The 23,708-nt window shown below is 34.6% G+C and overlaps 1 pseudogene; it reads left to right on the top strand.

Annotated features, from left to right (window-relative positions):
• Positions 1–209: 209 nt before the first annotated feature.
• On the top strand, positions 210–6,796 carry LOC149221363 (magnesium-chelatase subunit ChlH, chloroplastic-like; annotated as a pseudogene).
• The last annotated feature ends 16,912 nt before the right edge of the window (positions 6,797–23,708 follow it).

The following is a 23,708-nucleotide window of genomic DNA, read 5'->3' as shown; positions in this document are numbered from 1 at the left end:
AATTTGGAGATATTGTTGCAAATATATCAGATTTCTCGTACCATTTTAGACTTTTTTATTTTTTATTTATTTATTTTATTTATGTTTGTATTATTATTATTATTTATTTATTTTTCTTCTGAGTTTTGCAATTTGTTGATGGTTTTGAGTCTTTATATTCGAAGCTTATGTTTATCGTTATTTTCGAATATTTTCAGTGTTCCATAGGGATGTCTCCCCCAAGGTGTGGAGAATGCTCCCGCATTTCACATGCTCCAGGATGGGAGGACGCCGAATGTAATCCTGGAGGGACGCCCAATGTAAGTATGCATGTACAAATCCTTCCCTGTCAATAGACATAGATAATTGAAAAAAGGGAAAAGAGTATGCCTATGATAGCTTCTTGTAAACGAAAATTATAGTGTGAGGGGCACGATTTTGTTTGCATACAGGTAATAGGAAGAGCCTCACCTACAAACAAACTTCACTTGGTGCAAGCACTAAACAATAAGGGTCATGTTATGGTGGTCACTACAGATGGAATGAATGATGCTTTTGCACTTAAAGAAGCAGGTTTTCTTGTTGCATATTGCTCCGAATTCTGTTTATGTAAGCCATTCTTTCCATTACAACAATATTTTGAGTTCTATATAGTATAAAATTATATTCATGGAACTTATGGTATATATTATCTCGTATCTAGGTTGAGATAGGTCTCTCCATGGGTATCCATGGAGCAAAAATTGCCAAGGAAAGCTTAAATATCATTATTCTAGATGATATATTCGCATTTGTTGTGAAGGTTTGTTACAGATATGGATATTTTTTTATCATTGAAAGGTACGTGGTTTTTTTCAAAGTTACATATTCCTTACATTTGTTTTCACATGGTTTTCAGGTAGTTCGGTGGGGTCATTCAGTTTATGAAAACATTCATAGATTCATTTAGTTTCAACTCACTGTAAATGCCACAGCACTTGCAATTAGTTTTCTTTCTGTTGTTTCATCTGGAGTTGTTCCTCTAACTCTTGTTCATGTTAGTGTCAAATTGATAAAACTGTGGGTCATCTCTTAGCTATATTTTTCATTTTATTCTCATGTCTTTGGCCCACTTTACATTTCCACAGCTTCTCTGGGTCAGCCATATCATGGATACTCTTGGAGCTCTTGCATTGGCAACTGAACCCCCAACTGATCACTTAATGAAGCAACCTGTAGTAAGGTGCAAGTAGGAAATTATTGTCAAGTGAAATTCCTTTGGTTATAGGATTGCATTGATAGAGTACGTAAAGTGATGAAGGATAGGGAGGTAAAAAAGGATGTCGGGATGCAGTTGGATTGAGGTCAATAAAGAGGTGCATGATTATTGGTGACACCAAGTGAAAAAAATGAAAGTCGAAAGCATGTATGATCTAGGGGAAAAGGCAGGGGATTCAATATAGTTTTTAATTACCATTGTCTTGTGCTTAGATCTAGATCAGTGGAATATATTTGACATCTCTTCTACTATATGCGGATTAAAGTTGATTACTTACATGGGTTTTGAAGGCCAAATTGGTCTTATTTTGTATCAATTATGGATTGTTTGAAATGACTTCAAATTTCATAGCTTTTTGATTTATATATTTTTGCATTGTAAATTTGATGCTAAAGAAACACCTTTCAAGCTTGAAAATAAGGTAATAATATGTTTGAATGATTTCTAGTAAATAATTCATAATTATAATGATGCTATCTAGCTGTTTTAAATTTTGTTTAATTTCTAGATATTTAGAAAAATATTGGTGGACAATGGGAGTTTAATGTTAGATAAAAAGAAATTTGTTGTGTTATTAAAATTATTTTCCAAAAACAAGCCCTTTGAAATATTAAGACATGTAACAAAATTTCATAGCACTCATTGGTACATGTGAAGTTCCTAGAGTTATCACGGAGCAATTAGGTCAGGGAGAGAGCAGTAGATAAGCGCTTAGACAGATTCCTTAGAAAAGAGTTGGGTTCTTAATGGATTCTAGAAGATTAAGTTCTTGGGTGGGATCAGGGAGGAGATATGATCTCCTTCCAATTTTTTCTAAGTGGGCATTTGGGACTTCAAACCCTCACACCACCCTTTAATTTTACTTCTTGAGTTAAGTATGTTCATGGTGATGGAGAATGTACCATGCAAGTCATTCCATAAATATTCATCAAAATTAAAAGTATCACTAAATCTTGGGTAAAGAAGAGTTTTCACATTTTTTGTGCTACTCTTCTTTGCAAAAAAAATAGAATTGATAAATTATATATGGGATTTTCAAATTTTGGGTTTTAGGAAGACATCAAGGTAACTTTAGCTACATTGGAGAAAGAGAGAGGGCACTTTTTGGCATGGAAAGAAGCTAAATGGAGAATAAATAGTAGAGCCACTTGGCTCAAGGATGAAGATGAGAGTACAAAATTATTTTAGAGTCATGCCATATGAAAGAAGGTGCAAAATACTATTTGGAAGATCACTAATGTGCTAAGACTAGAATGTACTATATTTGATGATATCTAGAGCAACAAAACCATGATCAAGAGGAACATGTTCACCCACAATATTATGGTCAACAAGTTGAAAATGTTCAACAACAAGAATCGGGGTTGACACTACAACAATATTTTAGTTCTCCTTAAGCCATTAAGGTATGTATACATGTTTGGATATTTTTTTTATTTGAAAAAGTGGATGTAGAAGGGCCACCTTTGTCACCTCCAGTGAATTGGAATCTTTACTACTGTCACTCAGGATCTATTGAGCAATGAAGCAAGGGTTCACCAGCATTTAGAACAACACCCAAAATTTATGCAAATTCTCTGGGTATCTTTTAAAACTTCAACAATTTTTTGATAGCGACCTTGAATGTTGGAGTAAGGTTAGTTATACTTTGTTGAACAGTTTGTGCTATTTGACTTATCCTCACTATGCCATTTTGTTGTAGCATATGAATTTGATTTCTTCAATTAGTATATTCACATTCCTTTGTTAATAGTATATTTATTTCATAGGTGCATATATAGAAATACATATTTGTCATCTATCACAATTTTCACATTGATATTTCTATCACGTGCTTTATGTTGCATCTCCTTGTTGTATGTGATATTAGATTACATCACGTGTTTGCCATTACATAAAAAAGACCAAATAGACAATTAATATTGTTAGTATGTTCTATGTGCAATGTGATCTCTTACAGAGGTAAACCAACATCTTTCCATAAATATATCTCTAAATCTCCACCTTTATGTCCAATTTTTCTAGCTTTAGTTTCAGTAAAAGCATTATCTAATGTCTTAGATTTCAGGCTGCATCTCTCTCCAAGAACATCAGCAAATGAATGAACACTATCATCAACAATATCTTCACTAAGAACTTAAGCTTCATCTATGTTCTTATCTTCTCTAGGAGTCAAGGTAGTAACATATCTAAGTTCAATTTACTAGTTGACGTCTCTGTATCCACTCCTTTAATGTTTGCTTTGCTTAAAAACTAGCTTCTAAATTGGAAGAGTTTGCATTATTAGTCACTGAACTTGGAGTATTTTCATCATGTCTTATATCATTCTTCAAACCATTCCAAGATCCTTCAAGACAACAACCATTACTAGGTAAATAATTGGATTTGAAAGCCTCTGTCTGCAAGTCTTTCCAATTATCATTTAATTTTCTACTAGAGAACTTGAATGAATCAAGGGACATGGAAGACAATTTAGCGTTACAATCGGGAAAAATGTTTCTTGAGATATTACCTACATTAGTAGTGCCCATAGTATGAGAGGACATAGCCTCTTCATCACCAATAGTATGGCTAACTTGAGAGTCATTCTTGAATTCCAATATACCTTAATTTTTGTGAAGATCTCCATACATAACTCTCTTTTCAAAGGTGTCACTAGCTGAAGTGTGATCACAGTTAGTCGAGGCCATTTGTTGTCTTTAAGGATCCAAAAAAGTAATCATGCCTTCAAAGGCGTCATATACCTGGTAACCATGCTCAAGATTCCTAATGTGACCATGTTGAAAATTGTCAGACTCACTGCTGCTTATATTACTATGCAAACTTTCTTCATTTCTATCCATTGACAGCTTAACATTTGTCCAGTCATTTGCATCTTTCATATTGTTTTCACTAAGAAATTTGTTATAATTATACCAATTAGCAAGTTGTTATAATTATCATACTAGTTTCACTCTCATTTAGATTGCCATAACCGGTTGCAAATTGAATAGGAAAATGTTATCTGCAACTAGGATAACGGCAAACAAAAGAACATTTATTTTTCACTCTAGTCTAGGTTTTTTACATGACTCTTATATTCTGAATTTTTTATTTATTTAACATTTCCTCTTTATGGTAGTTGCATTTGGAATGTTCACTGATAAGACAACAATTATGTCACTAGATGTATTGATGGCTTATAGACACAAGGGATTCCAAAGGTGATATGAATTACTCTAGAAAGAAATCAGACTCTACATAGTGTGAAAATAGTCTATGTGGTTCTTGAAGCTCAATACTAGGCTTTTGTAAGTGCAACAGTCCAAAATCTTAACCTGAAAAGAAAAAATGTATTTGAGATAGTTGGGTGCATTCTAGAGGAGATAAGGGACCAAAATACCTACAACATGTTCTACAAATATCTGTTTGATTCCAATATATTCATCAGATTTCTGATATTTTTCGAGGAACTTGCTCGAAAGGTAAACGTTGTAGTGGACACCGAAAGAGAAAGACTGGATGAAGTATTGGTTTTCCCTTCAATGTTAGAGGTAATGAGACTAAATAAATTTGGTTATTTGTGTATGTCTAAGTTGGGCCAATCCAAAAGTCCTTTCTTTCAAATATTTAAAAGAAACAATAAGTCATCACACATTGAGTAAAGCATGCTTAATCTTGTTAGCACCCTACCCAAAGTAAAGTATTTTCCAAGGAACAAGGATCAGGATGCTAGAGCCTATATCATGAGTTTCTAGTTTTGGTTAGGTGGATCCCTAGAGAATATTGAAAAATTCTTTAAGATGATTGTTGGGTTGTATGTTCCTGCTCTCAATAAAACGCAATTGGAGTTTCAGATCTATTCCTCTATTTGGACACAAGAATATGGCGCCCTCTAGATCCTTACATGTATGATGATGTTAAAGAGCGTTTGAATTGGTATGAAACTAGAAAGGATGTAAATGAGAAACTAAAAAACCTAAATGCACCAATCATTAGTATCACCTTGCAATAAAGCCACATTATTATTGGTGACGATATTCATTATGTGGCTGTTGTGATGGAATTGGAAGTTAGAGGTGCAAAGGTTGTGCCAATATTTTTAGGTGGATTAGATTTTTCCACCCCTACTGAGTGTTTCTTGTGTGATCCAATAACAAAGAAATATATTTTAGATGTTTTGGTTTCCTTGACTGCGTTTACACTTGTGGGTGGACCTACTAGACATGATCATCCTTGTGCTATACAAGCTTTGTCCAAGCTTGATGTTTCCTACATTGTAGCCTTGACACTAGTGTTCCATACTACAGAGGAATAGCTTATCCGCACTAAATTTGGATTGCATACAATTCATGTTGGATGCCAAGTTTCTCTTCCTAAGCTTGATGGTGGTTTCAAGCCGATTGTTTTCTCAGGCTATGATGAAAGAATGGGTAGGTTTCGTTGTTTTTATGAACATTGTTTCAACAAGTTCATCAATTAGATAATTTGTTAACAATATAATATATTTAGAATTGTTAACCTTGTTGTGAAACTCAAACTCTGATTACATTGATGTTAGAATACCAAAATAGGGGTCATGGTACCATACACACACGTAGGATCAAAGTTTCTCTTAATCCATTGTAGGTCTCTTTTGAAGTGGCCATAAAAAATTATTTCTAACTTATTTATATTGATGTGTAGGCAAGTCCCATGCACTTCATAAGTGTTTTGAAAAAATTTCTATAGGGGATATAAAGTGGGCATAGCTAAAGAAAATAAAAAAGGTGATCATGTCAAAATGTCATTTCAATTTGTTTTTCATGTTACAACCTAATTGAGATAATTGAAGTTAGGTATAACAACAGTTTTCACTGATGCAATATATTATTACTTGCATGTTTGCAAGAGGACAATAAAATAATTGTATATGTATTTAGCTTCCTACCTAATAAATCCAATGTTGGCACTACAAACTACCTCAATGTATTCTCTTCAATTTTCAGTGTATTACAAGAACTAAAGTGAGATGGATATACTGTAGAAGGTTTTCTAGATACTTTTGAAGCACGAATTGAAGTCACAATTCATGGAAAAGAATTTAAGTTCAACAACCCAAATCTTAATATTGCTTACAAAATGAATGTGAGAGAGTACCAACATCTAACACCTTATGCTAAGGATTTGGAAGAAAATTGGGGAAAACCTCCAAGGAACCTTAATTATGATGGGGGGACTCTGCTTGTCTATATAAAATAAATTGGAAATGTTTTCATTGGAGTGAAACCAACTTTCAGATATGAAGGCAATCCAATGAGGTTTATTTTCGCAAAATCAGCAAGTCCACACAATAGATATGCTTCTTATTACTCATTTTTGGATAAAATATTTAAGGTTGATGACGTCTTGCATTTTGAAACTCATGGATCGATGGAATTTATGTCTAGCAAGCAAGTGGGTATGAGTGATGTCTGTTACCTAGAAAATTTTGTTATGTATATGGATTTGAAGAGAGTTCTTTGTCATTTTTCTTGTGCACTATATTCAGAAGATCAAAGGACTTTGGTGGTGGGGTCTTTTCACTTGCGGCTATTGTAATGATTGATCTTATTTACAAAGATCAAACTTGATATTTTGTTCTAGATGGTTCTTGTTTTCCTAATGATTTTTTGGATCCCATCATTGTAGGTGTCCTACCTTCTGTAGATGTAGTATATTGTATACCATAATTCCCAGATTCTTTGTGCCTTAATAAACTTGGTCTTCAAGATATTAATTATATTGGTTCTCTAAGATGTTTTGTGATATTTTTTACATCAAAAATAGACTTACTAGCTTTGGTAGGTGACACTCCTCGGTCCTTATAATTTTCCTTGGATGAGCTTATCATTTAATATTGATTCAAATATTAAATAATATTGCAAAACTTGGATCTGGTGATGAAGTGTCTTCCCTGCTGCAAGAATTTTCCAGCTCTTCTGTGCCTATTCCCATGGAAACTGATTTAGAACAAAAAATAGTTAGTTCAGTGGATGGAGATGAATCATCGAGGGAAACATCTGAGCTTGGGGGTTGATACTTCTGCTGAAAATTTGCCTTCAAACATATAATCCTTTTTCTAGATTGTATAAGAAATGCTACACATCTCTTAGAGAATAATGTACATAACACAGATACATATGGGGTTTTTTGCTAAGAAAAATGGTGTAGAGGTCGTGTTGAAACTGTTTGGTTTATCCCTCTTACCATTATCATTTGTAAGTGGCCAACTTATTATTGTTGCATTTAAGAATTTTTCACCATAGCACTCATCTCCTCTCACAAGGGTTGTTTGTACTACTTTGAGAGAACACATGAAACCTGGAATTGAATTCATGGATTTTTTGGTTGGAACAAAACTGCCAGATAATGAGGTAGCACAACACATGATAATTTTGAGATGCCTTTCAAGTCTAGATGATGTTTATCCTTTTAAACACATCTACTAAAAAGGCTAACTTGTTTATCATATTTAATGGGATATTCGTATATTTATCACAAATTGGTGATAAACATGATAATATGATAAATTAGTGATAAAAGTACATGGAAGAGTAATTTATGAGGTGTGAAATTTTATTAGAGGCACTGTTTGTTGGTTTATTTTGGTTAGAAAATGGTTTTCTCTTAGTTTTATGTGACTTTGAATTTATCATATGTAACATGTTGTGAAATGGGAAAGAATAATGTGTGACATTTATCTTGCAGAAATTGATGCTAGATGAGAGTATATAGAGTTTAACCAAGCTATAGTATGATTTGGTAAAGACAAAGGAACATCTTAAAAAGCTGCCTAAGAATACACCATATACAAAGTTTCAACATAAGTAATATATGGATTTTTCTTTTGCAGATATGTTCTTTTTTCTACCCAAGATATCATAAAAAGAAAAATATTGATATTGTAGAAATTGTTTGAGGACCTCATTGAGGTTGATTTTTCTAATGTACTACACGATTGATATGTTATCATAAAATGGAGGCTTTAAATATGAATTAATATGTACTTGAAATAGATCAAATTCAAACTTTATAGATATAAAAGATAAAAACAAAGAACAATGTGAATAATAGAAGACTCCAACACGATTAGAACAAAGAGAGGCTACAAGGAGAGGAGCGATGGCTAGGGTTTATGAAACTACCCTCTGTAGTGCTGACGCACACCAAACCAGAGGTAGGGGGAGCAAAGGGGTAACTGGGAAGGGTGTTCGAGGTCCCCACAGATCAGTAGCTGTCAGGTTCCTCCAAAAACTGGAATGTGATTCCCCTGCGACAGATCGACCACTATACAAGTCATGGCTAAATGCGCCCCTCCTGATCTGTTGTGATTCATCTAGAGCAGGGCAAGGGATCATAGGAATGGGCAACAGGTACCTGTTCTGGTCAGATCAAACAGTCGACAAAGATTTAAAGGATGCAATTTGGAAGGTTTGGGTAGCATAGGACGGGTGCTAGGTTATCAGCCCGAGAAAAGTTAACACAAATCTGCCCCTGATAGATCTCGAGGTGAGCCCAACTGTATTCGTCAAGACCAAACACTGCATGCATTTTTTCTGTAGGGAAGGACAAAGGCACTAGAGCTGAGGGCAGATGTATCAGGACATCAGAACCGAAGTGGTGAAAACAAAATCCAAACACTGGCATCAGGGACTAAGTATGGAGGCAATCGTCTGAGGAACTGGATCTATGATGATGAGAAGACCATCAAGGAGAGATCTGATTCATTATCCTCCACCTCAACCCTGATTCGAACCTGGGTAAAATTGACGCACTAGACAAGGGATGGACACTCCAAAAGAAGCAGTGGCCATAATGTGGGGAACGCAGAGCATACTCTACGGCGAAGAGAAGTTGCAGATCCATGGAGAAACTATCCTCAGTTGGCAACAAAATATGGATCTCCGGTAAGTACCCTTAGTTTCCAAGTTTTAGTCAAAACCCCTGCCGGAAAAACACATTTACTTTGGGTAAATGGGACTGACTCAGTGAAGCATCTGAGGAATCTTATCCTGCAACAAGTGGGATACCCCACCAGCTCACAAAATCTGCTACATGAGGGCAGAGCATTACAGGACACCAAGTACCTCAGGGATTACAAAATCACATCTTTGTCAACAATTATTCTCAATCTGAGAATAAGAGGGGGTGTGGTAGACAACAGCAGAAATCCCTATAGGGGTGAGGGAAGTGGGTTTGGTACAACAAAAAATGCAGGAATACATCAGGGGAAAAAAACAGGGAACATATCCTTCAAAAACATTCTTCAGGGGAAAAATACAGCCGAAACAACACCAAAACAAACAGGTATGGAAGCAAGGCCATACATTGTGGAACAACTGAATCATACCCCAGAATTAAGCATAGATATATCAGAAACAGATGAGCACTGCACTATATATGAAAGACAAGCAATAATATGTAGATTCAACTATTTTTGGCCCAAACCTGTTGATCTATTTCACTGGATTTTCACAAATTGGACTACACATTGTGAAATACATCTATGTTCCAAGGGGTTTTTCATAGTGAACTTTCCTACAACAGAGGCTAGAGACTTGGTAATACAGGAAGGACCTTGGTTTTGGGGGTCCACAGGACTCTTCATCACACCATGGTTCCCAGATTTTGATGCAAATACAATGGTTGTCTCTAAGATGCCAGTTTGGGTTCGCCTTCACAATCTCCCAATACACTTCTGGAGTCAACAAGTACTTGCAGGAATTGGTAATACAATTGGGCATTACATCAAAATGGACACCCAAAGACTGGAGGAAAGAATCTACACTTTTGCACGAATATGTGTGGAAGTAGACCTTAGCAAAGGCTTGCCAGATCAAATTCAACTGAAGCATAGACAGAGGTGTTGGATACAGGTTTTAGATTATGAAAATATAGCATTCAGATGCAGAACTTGCCGACAAACAGGACACCTACAAAGCACGTGTCCAACAATGAAAAAAGACACTCATAGGAAGAAGAAAATAGGGAAACAGGCCAAGGGATGGAAATTTCCTCCACCTCTTTTGGAGGATGAGGAGGAAGAAGAGGTGGAACGTGCCACTCCCAACGAGACCAATCAGATGAACAAAGAACCAGAAGTAGAAGACATAAATCCACAAGAACCCATAGACTTACAGTCAGCAAGGATACCAGAAACAATGGATACTAGCAAATCCAAGCGACAACATATATCAGACACATCAAATTCTGATAAAGACAACCCCCAACCTGTGGCTGATTCAATGCTAACACTTATATCTTTAACAGATACACAGGGGGGTGGAGAAAGGTTGAGAAGAAAAAAGGGTGAAAAGCTTGACTTTTCCCCATCTATACTCTTTCCACTTGTTTCTTTTCATTTTTTATTTTTTTTGGTTTCTGTGAAAACCGGATCAGCATCTCAGCATATGCTTTTTAGCATCTACAAAATGTAATTTTGTCTTATGAATAAAATTACGACTTTTTCCACGGAATTAAAAAAAAGAAGATAAAAACAAATGTAAATGCATTTGTTTGATTGTTAATTGATACTAGTGTGGGCAGGTTACGAGAAATGTGATTGCAAAAAGGATGGGGAGATAATGCAGAGTATGTCTTGGATATGATTCTTTCACCTCATGGTTATTTTGAGAAGGAAAACGCTTTAGGAATGCTAGAAAAGAAGTCGATGGACAAGCAAACAATTTTTTTATAATTGCAATGTCCATTCCATGATATCCTCTCTTTATTGTTTTTTGTATTTTGAATATTCTTTTTTATTTTGTTTTGTCTTTTAACTAGGAATTTGAAAATACTTAGTGTCATGTCCATTTAAATAAAAAACAAATCTTGAAGATGAAAGCAGTATTATAGGATATTGATTGAAATCCTTTTAACAATTTTGTGTTAAAAGGATTTCATGACTATTATAAAAGTTTACTTTCATGTTTTTATTTCATCAAATGTTTTTTATATACTTGATCAATTTCATGCATTATAGAATTAAATTTTGTTATGAATAAAAAGACAAGGATTAGACATCACACCTAATATTATTTGTTTTCACAAGTTATGTACAGCTTCAGCTTTTTAGCATGTAACACAGTTGGCATGATTGTGCCTAAAATTTCCTCGAAGGTTTTATACTAAGTTAATAAGGTGTTATTTTATATGGTGATGTTTTTTTTTTAATATACAGGTCATCTAGCCACGTAGTGGCCAATATTGCCAAACTAAAGAAAACTTGTTCGAGTTTCTTACTTTTATGAGGGAAAATGGCTTTGACATTACTGATTTTGAGGTATATGTCGTATGCATCCTTTATAGTCTACTTTAGTTTATATTATAGTACTCATCATCTTTCATGTCTTACACTCTTCATTGAATCTTTTGTTGTTTTTCAGAAAAGGAATTCAATATTGAATGTAAGAAGACAGAATTGAAGAAATAGGAGAACAATAACATTGGAGCGACAAATGGAAAACGAGAGAGATAAGAGAACTTTTCTAGTGATAACCTTAGAGACAATATCCCACATAAGACACACATATAGATATTGATGGTCAAGTCTTCAGTGTTGGTGAATTCACCTGCAGTGCCTTGGCATAATGTTTTGAAGTGATGAAACAATATTTCATGTGTAAATTGTAGTTCAACTAATATTAAGTTGGAAACTCATATTGTAATACTTGGCATTTCATATAATATACTTTATGTGGTTGAAATTATTTATAGTTGCACTTGATATTTTTTAGTATTGTAATTAACATATGTAACTTTGTGATTTCATATTAGATGAGCATGCACATTGTATGATATTCTTTTAATTTAATCGCAAAATCATACTAATTAATTTATATTGATTAATAATGAACAAAAAATAAATCTAAAACTACTAAATTAGTCATTTATAATGATTATTAATGAAAGTAAATGAAATGAATATAAACTACTAAATTAGTTGTTTATGTAATGAATATGAGACTGCAAAATAAAGATAAATGACTACTACAAATGATAAATTTGTGATTACAAATGAAAACTAAATTTCTCATATATACGATTATTAGTAGCTAATTTATAGTATCTTATAACATGAACATAATTTAGTCATATTTCTTTGGTTCTTAATTGGTTTCAAAAGATGACTAAAATTTTCATATATATGACTATTAGTGGCTAATTTACAGTGTCTTATAACACGACCAACATTTTAGTCATATTTCTTTGGTCATTAATTCATTTTCTTGGGTGATCATATAGTAATATATTTTGCTGTATATTTGGTCATTAATTGTGGGAATTAATGACTAAATTAATGACCAAATTTGTGACTAAACATACTACTAGATGATAAAATTTAGACAACCAATTAATGACTAAGCTAAAAACGAGTAAAAGTTGGTCATGTTATAAACTAATGTAAATTAGATACTACTGGTCACCGATTGAAAAATGGTCATTTATATGCAAATTTTCATCATTTGTTTAGTAACTAATTATCCATTTTGTACTAGTGCTTAAGCCCATTTACTTTACCTTTGATGTTACATTTTTCATGATTGTCTTGCCACTATCCAATCATCCCCATGGACCAAAATAATCCAACTGCCTGTCATATTATTACCTCTAGTTTCCCTTTACTCATGCACCAAGCTTCATTTGGGTCTTACATCACCTCTTGGGTTCCAGAAATCTCTCCTCAAGCTCCATTAACTTTCCTCCTACCCAAACCAATTCCCGAGACCCTCAAAACATAAAGGACAAGAACAAGAAGGACAACAAGAAAAAAACCATGAAAACCAATGACAATAGAATACCATAAATAAAGTGGCATGGACATGCACCAGACATAAAAAAGAACTACAAATCAAATGCAAACAAATCACAAGGCACCGAAAACAAAAAACTAGCAAAAAATAACATGACTAAACCCCTTGGATTCTCAATTATTTGAAGGGAAATATAAACCCAGGCCTTCTTCAAATTCTATGGTGGTCTCTTTGCCATGTAATTCCCTTCATCATACTTCCATAAACACATAACTATTAGTGTATAAATAAATATGATAGTATACCAATTATCTCACCTTGTTGTGCTAAGAACATTGCCTTGTAACTGAACACATCCACACCATCTCTTAAGGGACTCATTCCCTTGACCAATCTAGATATAAATAGAAACCAATTGTTATACCTGTCAAATACACATTCATGAATCTAGAACATATCCACATAATTTCACACAAAATCAAGGTTAAGAATACCTTCTGTATTCATGCAAAGAACTCATTCTTCCGAAGTTGTGTTTTCTAAACATAGCTAAAGGAATACTCACCCAATTATTTTGTTTTAATTTTTACCTTGCTCCAATTGAGTCTTACTATGTACTGTCACATCACCCAACTATTAGTTATATAAACAATTCAATTGTTATCTTGTCATGTTAATACCAAGCATGTTGCCTTGCAACTTGTGCACACATGTCTGTCACATGTTACAAATATCAAGAAATCATGTCTATTAATTTCAAATTAGACATTACCAAGACTAACAACCATGTCATAATCAACAATAAACTCATAGTGGTCATTAATACTACAACAAATAGCACCCACTTACACTCAAGTGCATATGAGTTATCTCAACACATAATTTGTTAGTACAACCATCTTAGAAAAAGATAATTTCTCCATGCAATCTTATAGACACATACTCATATAACTAAATTAATCAAACATTGAAACAATCTGTAAACATACCATATTAGAAAAAAAAAATAGATGGCATAATCACACTCACACCTCAATGCATCTCAGGGGAGGTTATCACATCCGTAAAAGTTAGTCTAGATTAGTACAATACAATATCACAAGTATATCAACTCATACCTAAAAATTAGAACCTCAATTGGTTGCACAAACCAATCCAACGTAGCACAATACATAATATAATCAGAATCTTAACTACAATGACCATACTCATCATGTGTATGACCGAAATACATATAACAACAAATTAAGTACCATGCATGACTATCTGACACATGTGCATATGGCTGGATTGATCAACTAGCATCTATCATGCATGTAACCACAACAACAATAGAATGACAATCATGTATATAACCATAATGAATATAACAACTATTAACCATCATACCTGGATGCCCAACATACAAACCTATATGACGGTTTGCTCTTATCCCGAGTTCTAGTGCTGAAACATAACTCTAATGATCTACATCTTCTGCTCTATCTCAAGCAACACATCAACATCATAACATACCAAAAACATCATGATAAAACAAACTAAAACAATGACTATCACAATGAATGCATAAAAATCACATGGAAAATTCACATGCGTGCATGATAAACACATTCCACCCATCTAGTCCAAGTGTTGAACAATGCTCTGATACCAACATGTGGTATCAAATATCACCCAAAGGGAATGGAAACTTGTTTTAATACCAATCTGTAACTGCTCCTCCCACATTTACCCACTTTCACTAGCTTGTCAGGGTAAACATGAGTTAAGGGTTACTATGACATGACTCAACCTCCTAAGTATAGTTAAGGAAGTGGACTTTACAACCTAAAACTTTAGTGACGTTCTGCAGGAGCTACAGGACCCCCAAGAGCCAACGAACCACTCCAGGTGTAATAACTGTGAGTTGACTTGCCTTTTGAGTGATATATACTCTCATTCACTTGAATAACAAGGAAAGCCAATGATTGTAAGCCTGTAGTCACATGGATAAACTTTCCTCCCAACAACTATAGTCTATATTTCGCAGTTCTGAGCATATGACCCTCAATTCTAAGCCACTTTTTCAGGGCTAGTATCCAAACCTCTGCCCATAACTTGATAGAATTTTCCATAATGATGAATGGCACCAGGAAAAAGCCATTAACATGAAACTTAGTCAATAAATTGACCTAACCAAGCCTAACCACAGCATACATTTCTTCAAACACATGGCGAAGATGAAATCTGTAGGTCATGAATGTGTATCTGAACATAGAGGTCTCATACTTATATGAAAATAATCAAGAAGGTCTAATTCCCTCTCAATATAGTTGCAATAATATTTGTTAGCTCATGCATTCATTAACCAATCATCATCTAATCAAAACATGTAAAGAGCCATAGCTAGAACTGATTATGAAACCATGCTTGTAACCAACCTATAACCAAAATAAGAACCATGATAGAAAAACCATCAAAGCCACATAATAACAAGTACATTTACTCATAAAATACAATAAGAAAAGAGCTCTTATTAACATATGAAAAATCCAACCAAGCTAGGGACTTCCACGTACCACCTGACCATACATTGGGCTGAACCAAATCTTTTTTCTGCCAATCACCCCCATGCCATATTCCAAGCATGAATGTTGGACTAAAAAAAAAAAAACTTGGGATTCCTCAAGATTTATTGCAATCATTCCAAAACTAATCAAGGGATTCCTAGGCTTGAAACAAGCACCTACACAACCAGGCTTTACCACAATCCCACAATTACCGGTCAAGGGATTCTTGGCCCCAGATAGAAACATACACTACTAGGATTTACCACAATAACACCAAAACTAGTAAATGGATCACTAGGCCCTAAAAAATCTTGGATGGCTCTCGATTTATTCACCAATACCTTGAGGAATTTTTTTGTCTCCACCGTCGGGCTTTACTGCAATCCCGCCAAAATCGGTCAAGGGATTCCTAGGCCCTTGGGAATTTTACTAAGACCAGCTATTAACGATGTTGGACTTGAAAACATTCGAGGGGTGTCCCCTAAATGAAATCCCAATTAGTCCTCACACCATTTGGAATAGGAACCCCATCTTAGAATATAGCCCAATTGCCAAAATAGTGGGTTTTAGCGTTATGCCTTGGCACAGATAATGCATAGAATGATGTATTCGTGACCTTGGTGAAATAAATATATAGCTTTGTGAAGGGTCAAGTGCAATGTGTGAAAGGTTCTAACACAACAAAGGGAAATTGAGTGAGCCCCTTAGAATCTTGTAATAATATGCAGATTGAAAGGGACAAATGAGAATAAAAGGCATCACAAATTAGCCTACAAAATAGCTCACAAGTTAACCATGATGGAAATATACAACAACACGTATTCAATAGGATTCATACTAATGCAAACTAAATAGTTCATAAGCGTTAGCATAAATGAAATAACATATCTTGCAAACATAACAAGAATAGTCCTACTATATTCACAACGTATCCATGAAACTGTGTTGGCTCTGGGATTTTATTAAAGTGAAAGTCCCAAGAATACATATACAATTGATGAACCACTAGTCTGAATAGTGGAACATGAAGCTAACACCTTCTCCTCCAAGTAAAGATACTCCCTCTATGTTACAGAGAAGCCAGGGCTCTCAACAAAATTGCCAAGCTTATGCTCCTAAGCCAAAATCCCAAACAAAAGCCCTTTAAATAACTAATGAGGGTATATTTATAACAAAAGGGGTGACTATTTGTCTCCCTTCATGACCTTTTAACTTCTCTCATGAATTTTTGACTTCCCTCAACCATGACCTTTGGACTTCGTTACAAATGATTCTTCACATTCCACAATTGACACTTGGATTCTCACTTACAAGTAATTACAAAAAATTTTACAATATTTATCATACCCATGTAAGACAAAATAGGGTAGAGTCAACTAGACAACCTAATAAGGAAACAAACTTAAGCTTTTTTTTGGAGAAACTCAAGCTAAACCACTTCATCTTATACTTGCTTAGTCACATAGTGGTTCCAATCCCTATATTGTTTGATGACTTCCTTAAACTATGTGATGGGATTGGGATGGAAGAAAAATCTAATCTCCATTACATCTAGGTAAACTGATTTGGAAACTATTTGAATTTCCTTGTTTAGCAGGGGCAACATGGCTTTGATCTTGGTAGGGCCACCAATGTACTTCTATATATTGTTCCTGTTCACCTCCATGTCTTCCTTGGTGTTGATCTAACTGAGCTAGTCCAAGTATTCTTCAACGTCTCACTTGATTCACGTGCTTGTCTTTGATGAGTGAGACAACGGAGGGACCTTATGTGATTTCACCATGAAATCCACACTATTGTATAATCATGCATATGAGCCCTAAATGTTGGCAATTAATCAGGCTAGTTGTTTCTTAGTCTGGATGATCATCTGAACTTGTGCCTTCTCCACTCTGTTTGTTCCCTTGTTATTTTTTCCAATGCAGACGTTGCCCCTTCATGTTGCATTCACCACTCATGCATAGTAGAAATGTTTGTATTGATAACCTTGAAGACTTTTTCATTATGCTTGCACTTCTGGTGCATGTTGTGCAAGCATATAAATTTTTTACTCATGGTGACAAGCTCCTCATAAATCCTTTCCATGGTTTCTCCCAATGTCGATACCTCACCAAGTATAGCTGCTTGAAGTTCTTCCGGATATACCTATGCGGGAGCTTCTTTCTAAACCTCTGCGTAGAGCTGTTGAATTTGTTTCCTTGAAACTTGCAATTTATTTGTCATTTTCCTATTCTCGCCATGATATACTCCATATTTTACCTGGTAGCACCTTCAAAGGCCAATTTGGTTGCAACAATGGCCTTTGGATTTCTCCTGGTATCCGCTGCAATCACCCCTTTATCTAGTGAATGCATGAGATGTAAGATAGTATAGAAAACGTTTCTTTCTCACTTGTACAATCTTCTTTTGAATCTCATCATAAGTTAAATTGTACATATTCATGACCAGATGATCATCAAGAGGAACAATTTTCTCTTCTTCACTTGGAGCTTTCTCTGCTATCGGGAGGGGAATACTGATTGGTGACCTGTTGAGTATTTGGCATAATATCAACATATTGGTTTAGCGGCTCCGGTTGCACCTCCATGTATTGAATAAACATTATCTCTTTAATTTCTAGTAGTTGGTTCCGCTCTTATTCTTTGGCTTGTTTTCATGTTGCTTCTTCTTCTTCTATTCTCTGCCTTTCTTCTTCTTCTTTTTTAAGCCTTTCTTCTTCCAATATTTTCTTCTCCTATTCTTCCCTCTTTCATATCTTCTTCTTGCTTCTTCTATTTCCTCGTCTTTTCTACTACTGTGGAATCTTTCAGGATGATTGTATCTACATTCATCTTGTATCTATTGTCTTCCACTAGACTATGTGAAACTTTCCTCTTTCCCTTTCACGCACCGGGTTGCGCCTTTCTACTGTTTTTTCCTCTGGAGTGACTTATTTCTAAAGAGTAACCTATGATGTTGCTGCAAAGCTGACTTGTTCATGAGACATGGAGGAATTGTAACAATTCTTCATCTCTTCCTCCTCGAGCATGTAAAATGTCCCGCTTCAACACTGGAAATGAATCCTCACACAGTGTTCTTTGTAAAAATTCCTAGGTTCATATGAATTGAATTCTAAAAGACTGAATGTGAATTTTCGTATCTCCTTTGCTTCAGTGTCAACAACCTTCAAATTCTTGATCTCATACAATCCAATTTGTAAAGGAAGAATGGGTCAAGGTGCCCTCTTCTTCTTGTGAAAAACTCTTGATAACCTTATAGGATGATGATAAACAACTTCTTGCATAACCAACTTGTCAGTGGAATACCTTGGAAAAATATCTGGAGACTTTTGATCACCAACCACTCTGAGGAAAGTGCCATTTAGTGAGGCAAACCAATCTGCTAATTCTAACACTGCTTCCATTAACCCACGGGGCATGTAAGGTGTCTCTTCCTCAAGTATTAACCTGTACAATGGAATAAGGATGTGCTCAATCAACATTTCAATTACTCCATTGTAACGACACTCTAAAAGCATCTTGCAGTAAATGTACATGACATGTTCTCTTGGTGACCAGGTCCAACTCATGATAGGAAAAGAGTTTTGAGAACAGATTGCATCCAGTAAGTAAGAAGGCATGTCGAACCTAGATTGCATACCTTTGGGAGGTTTTTTAGCATTATTTACGTGGGTCCTCAATTTTTAAGCCAACACATTTGACTAGATAAATGTTTTTCCTTCATTCACAACCTCTTTAAGAAAGAATTCGCAGCCTTCTAGAAAGGTCTCAATACTGATTTTGCCATAGATCCGAAAACATGATACTAAGAGGTACTGACAATCCTTCTTGAGATAGTTGGTCTTGTAAGTGTTGTTGGGTGTTTGGCATAATTTGGAAGGCTCTTTCACCCAACTTTTGGTGATATCCTTTGTGCTAAGGTAGTTGGTGGTTTCATAGAAGTGGGAATCCATGTAATATTTTGGCAATAGAAAATGATACATACTCTGAAAATAATGTGCCGTAAAAGATGCAAGCCTTCATCCTCTTGCACTGATGAGAGTCATGGTCTTGTTATATGTATGGGATAGTCTCCAACTAACAATGTTTGCACATGGAAGAATCAGGTACCTACATGCAATCTTGTGTAGTCCTAACCTTTGGACATTGATGTAAACTTGCCAATCTTCAATATCTCATTTGAAAATTATTGTTGAGAATACCTCATTTACCTTCTACCATGTAATGTTTGAGTGTATGAGAAAATCGGAAAATTCACTAGAGCACCCTCAATGACCTCTCTGGTATTTCTATCTATAGTGTCCTTTAAGAAATATCTCTTGGGAGCCATAGCGACAGTAACTAACCATTAGAAGTGCTAAAAAACGGTAGTACCTGTAGGAAAAAAATGCACTCATGGAAAACATAAACTAGCTCAAGCAAAATAAATCACAAAGAAATATCAAGGCACCAACCACAAGACTGAGAAGGAAAATTGTGCAATTCCTAGATTGGGCGAAGAGACTGGCCTCATGAACTATGCATTGTGCAGTCTCAATAGTCAAGGGAGAGGGTTGAGGCTTGAGGCAGCACAATGCGTAGTCTCAACCTAGGTGAACTATGGGAGAGATTGCACATTTCATAGTCTTTGTGGCCAAGGATGAGGCTTGAGGCATGGAACTCCACAATGCATAGTTTGGCAACCCATATATTATGCATTGTGTAGCCTTGGAGGCCAAGCACAAGGTTGCACAGTTCATTATGGCAATTGCTGACCATGTAAAGCGAGGATCTGCCTGGGAAGGGGATGGGGAAGTGGAAGATATAAGTTATGGTGCAAGTAACAATGTAGATCCAACTAAGGGAAAGATAGATCAATGAAAATTAACTGCAGAAGATCAGGATGCAAAAGGAAAAGCAATATGCATAAGGAATTACTAAAACAATGACCACTAATGGGTAAAAACAACAAGTTGATGTGACACTTGTAAAAAGTGAACGAAGGACCAAACAAACACTTATACATGATAATATAAGATAAAACACTAGCAACTATGAACAAAAACAAGTAAAATAACACTCACAAAAGTGAAACAAAAAAAAGCGACAGAAAAAGTGACAAAAAGATATACATGCAAAACTTACCCAAAAATGCAACATAAACTGAACTGAAAGTTGCTTGATCTTCTTGGGAAAGTGAGATCTACAAGGTTGATTGTGAAAATGAGATCTATGGGAATCTATTATATAAATCTAGGCAAGTTAGGAATTTTGACACACATGCGTAAAATTAAGGGAAAAGTGGCACTTGTGTAAATGTCATTATTAGCAGCTTAGTAGACTGAACCAAACATCAATTGGGAAAATCCTATTTTTTAGGGATTCCCACTCTATTTCTTCGAGAAACTAATTTTTTGCACTTGAAAAGGATACTACACAATTCCCATTCTCAAGGGCTTGGGAAATTCCTTGTCTCATTGAATTGCATAGTTTTTGAGGGGAATGATAGCTTTGTGCAATTTTTGAACTCAAAATTGTCTTGCCTCTCAGGATTGTGCAATTTCTGAGCTCAAGGTTGGCTTGCCTCTCAGGATTGTACAATTTCTGAGCTCAAGGTTGGCCTGCCTCCCTGTATTGTGCAATTCACGTCCTCAAGACTGGCCTGCCTTCAATGGTTGCACAATTTCTGAAGGGAACACTGACAAAGATGTAAATTCAAGGCAAGAGATAGCTTGTGTTTGAAAATGTTCTGGTTGGGTTCAAAATAAGACATCACAAGCATTGCATGAAAGATAAGTGTTTAATATAGCATGAATAATTTATGACAATGGATGATAATCTCTTGTGGACTAAAGGGAGGCCTCAAAATCTAAGCATTGAGAAAAATTTTGGAGGGTGGTTGTAACATCTACAACACCACCTCACATGGTTCCAAAACCATGTGGCAATCTAAACCTCAACCAAATGAGATAACCCCATCACACTATGGCTATCCACAAATGGAAATGAGAATAGAGAGAGCTCCAAGCTAAAACTGACAAAAACCTAAACTGGAAAAAGCCATGAAGTGATCCTCAGAAGCCCCTTTATCATTGAGGCCTCTTTTTTTTTTTTCAATTTCCTCTAATTTTCCTTCAATTCCATCATCACATGCAATCTATGACCTTTCACCTTCATTTTCTCCTATTTTCCTTTATTTCATAAATACCAATTAATGCCTCTTTTCCTTTTCAAATTCTTTGCCAATGTCTTTACCAATTTCCTTAGCCATATTAAACCAAATGAAGAGCCACTCGGATGGTTTTCTCAACATTCAGCTTAGAATACGTGACGCATGACCTTCATCTTATTTTTTCCTTTATTAATTTTTTTACATGAAATTTTAATCCAAGACTGTTATATAATCCAAAATAAAACCTTCATAATATTTCATTCTCATTTCCCAAAAGCTAGAGTTTCTACCATTTAAAGAAACTAAATGAAAGTATATTTAAAACTGATCAAAGAATTTAGAAATAAAATATTCGTAATCAATTATACTTCTACAGACAAAATTCAAATTGAACTGAATAAAAGAGAACGAATAAACCATATTAAAAATGTTTGTAACTTATCTAACTGTAATGAGGAGATTAACGTATAGAGGATATTTTTAATAGATTACTAGTCTTTCGATGAATTAGCTTGTCAAACTATATTCTCCTTCCATTATGCAACCATTGTCCAGCATTAGAAGGAACCAAAAAAGGTTTCCTCTCAATGATGATACATCGTAGAATTCCTCTGTAAAAACAAAAAAACAGTTAACAAATAAATGTTCCAATTAAAGTATCAAGAACAATGACTAAACTACTAAGTATTCCAGGTTTTGAAGAGAAATTTATAGACCTATTATGCTTAAGGGGATACTGGTTGAATGCAGACAATGCCTATGTTTTCTTTTATCGAAAATATGTGTAGAGTGTTACAAAAGAATTAAGAATAAAATATTATGTTAAACAAAGCAACACGTTATCTATATATATATACACATAAGACCATGCATTGGTAATGTTCAGAGAAGTTCTTTGTATGAACAGTAGATTATGTCTTAGCATATATATGATTATGTTTAATTACATTGAAATTTATATATATAACAACTATATAGCCGTAATTTAAATGGTATATATAGTATTTTTTGTACAAAGAAGAGTGAAAGGAGTATTATTAGATAAAGAATTTTAACTTTAAAGTAAACGAAGTTTTAGAAACATTCTTAAATTAAACGATAATTAGACTAAAATAAAAATAGAAGTAAACGTTTAACCATACTGTAAAATATGAGAAACAAAAAGTACAAATATGATCCTGAGAATAATACAAATATAACGTTCATTACTAAACACGATTATCAAATTACAAACATGGACCAGAAGATTGATATTCACTATCATTCATTTATAGATTCATTTTTATAAATTAATTTGGAAATAATTCTGTGAGTCAGGTATATGTATCCTTGAAGAGTCTATACAGACTTAATAAAATATACAGAATTTTGAGTGATTCCATGCAGAAGAGAATAAAATAGCAAACACAATTACAAGAGGCTTGTACCCTTGGATGAAAATTCTCCCATTCAGAAAGGAACATACACATTACTAAGAGTAAAATAAAAATTTATTCATAAGCATATAATAAGTTAGAAAATTCTATAAACTTCTCTCCGAACATTGCATTCACCCCAGGTAGCAAAGGGTTGGAATGCCTGACCTGCAAAAGTGTAGTTGTATGTTTAGCAAGTGGTAAAAGTAACTCAAGTTTGGAAGCATCAAAGGAAAGAAGAAGCCTGTTGTGATATGTAAAGGGTTACCTATAGAAACAAGAAATGTCGATTAATAAGTAATGTACATGATTTGTTAAAAAAAAAACAAAAAGGAAAGGATAGAAAAGAGATGTTTATAATTACTATTAAGGAACTTGGACTTCTTCTTGGAGTCCTTAGGAAACCTACAATATTAAAAACATACCAATGTTAATATAGATATAAGTAAATTTAATGAAATATCATTCAAACTAAGGTTAAACTTGTTGGAAATTTCTGGTAATTTCAAACAATCACTGAACAGAGAATGATGCTTTGTTTCTCAGGATCTTTAACACAAGGAAGCATAAAAAAAAAAATTGAGCGGGTTTTCCACATACAAAT

Source organism: Pinus tabuliformis, chromosome Q (assembly GCF_031772625.1).
Source record: "Pinus tabuliformis cultivar Carrire ecotype Pingquan chromosome Q, CPIR1, whole genome shotgun sequence".
Taxonomy (NCBI): Eukaryota; Viridiplantae; Streptophyta; class Pinopsida; order Pinales; family Pinaceae; genus Pinus; species Pinus tabuliformis.
The sequence above is the reverse complement of the archived record's forward strand: the minus strand, read 5'-3'. Positions and strand labels throughout refer to the sequence as shown.